Here is a 1,935-nt window from a genome sequence, read left to right on the forward strand (position 1 = left end):
TACATCAATGGCAAGCAGCGAAGGCTTCGCAACGAGAGCAGTGCTCGGTGGTTTACGTGCCACTTTACGTGCGTCACGGAGGCCTCGCCCTTGATGTCTCGGCTCTTGGCCGACCATGTCACTCATGACATGCATCGAATGCTTCGATACTCGAGTAGCGCGCAGTGGTTTAAGTGCCACTCCACGATCAGCCCGCGAGCCACGCTCGGGACCCCTGTCCAATGCACCGTTGGTGTCTACCAACTCGGACATTCCAATGTCTAGAACGTTGACCGTCTCGGTCCAGTGCTCTGGCCAATAGCGCTTTTGTCTCTTAGCAGAGGTGGGTTCGTGACTCGCAAAGATCCACCAGGAGTCGTGCGCGTAGCGCCCAAGGCCATTGACCTCCAGTCAATCCATGGCTCATGGTGTTCCAAACATGTCATTTCTAGGGTGAGGTCATATTTTGCATCCAAGTCTAAGACGAGACAGCGTTCCACGATATCAAAGTCAAGGAATTTGACTCCGAGGTCTACAGGGACATTCGGGACCGTGACACGCGTCCCCGTCGCTAGGCGAACATTGACGATGCCATCCGACCGTGCTTTCAGCGCCTCAGCATACAGCTAACTTCCTTCATCGTGGAGCGTCGAGTATATTTGCCCGACGCCCTGGAATCGATGAAGATCTTCTATGGCTTCTCGAAGCCTTTTACGGTCGCATCCACGACCAGCAAGCCCGGCTTGCACACACGTTCCGTGTTCAAGAGCACGGCTCGGCGCTGGACCCTGTGGACCTTTGCCTCCCTGAGACTCAACAGAACTCAGTTCTTCCCCAGTAGGTCGTTCCGCGCCTACTGAATTGTGTCGTTTCCCCGCGACGAACCAGACTGGTAGGCGTTGGGGCGATGGTCCGAAGAACCTTGACGCGCCTTGCGCAGGGGGCAACCATTCCGAAGGTGACGGGTGTTTCCACAGACAAAACAACGTCGAATGTGTGAATTCTGCCCGGCAGCTCGACGCTCTGCTCCCTCGTCCTTAGCATAGCTGAGATCCATGGGCGCAGGCCCGCTCGGCGAGCTGTTGGAGTGTTCATTCCAACCAAGTCGTGCCGACTTGAAATTGAATTTGGCATTCAATGCCACACGCGCCGCCTCTTCAAATGAAGACGGATGCACACGGAAAACTTTCATTCTGGCCACGCCAGTAAGAAGACCTTCCATAAAGACGGTCACTCTGACCGCCTCCGGGAGGGGATCTACTGCCGTACCGGCAATGAGAGCTCGCATCTCTTGGACAAATTCCATCAAATCCTTATTGCCCTGTCGGGCGGCATGGAAACGCGATCGCACGCGATACGCCTGTTTTGGCGGCAAAAACAATCGGGAGGGCTGCAATTTCAGCCTCGCCCAGGAGGGAAACGCAGCTTCGACCGAAGTGCCACACGTCAGCACCCATTCTCGTGTTCGACCACCGAGCTTGGAGATGGCTGGCGCCACGCGCTGTTGCTAGGTTTGGAGCATGGCAGATGCGATGGCCATCTTGACCTCTCTCACCCAAAGCAGGAGATACTCCCCATCGTTCTCTTCAAAGACCTTTGCACTCACTGTCAGCGGCTTAATTCGGGGGAAGTCTTCCGTCGCCGACGGTGGCGTCATAGACGCAAACGATGCAGACATTTTCTGCTGCAGATGCTCTAGCAGCGAGTTTTCGTAACTCGAAAACGCCTCTAGACGCGCACCGAATGCCTCGGGGCCTTGTGCTACAAGGTGTTGCACGCCCTCAGGGCCAAGCAAAGACAACAGCTTGTTAAGCCCGTCCTGCATGCCCTGGGGCAAAGAGGAAGTTTCCTCCATCCTCACAGAATATCAGTCTAAACGTCTCAGGTGTAGATTGACCACAAGTGCTACCAAGTGCAGCGGGGCTGCCGTAGCTAAGCGCTTGAGGAAGCGTACTT

The sequence above is a fragment of the Plasmopara halstedii genome (assembly GCF_900000015.1).
Source record: "Plasmopara halstedii genome assembly, contig: Scaffold_1211, whole genome shotgun sequence".
Taxonomy (NCBI): Eukaryota; Oomycota; class Peronosporomycetes; order Peronosporales; family Peronosporaceae; genus Plasmopara; species Plasmopara halstedii.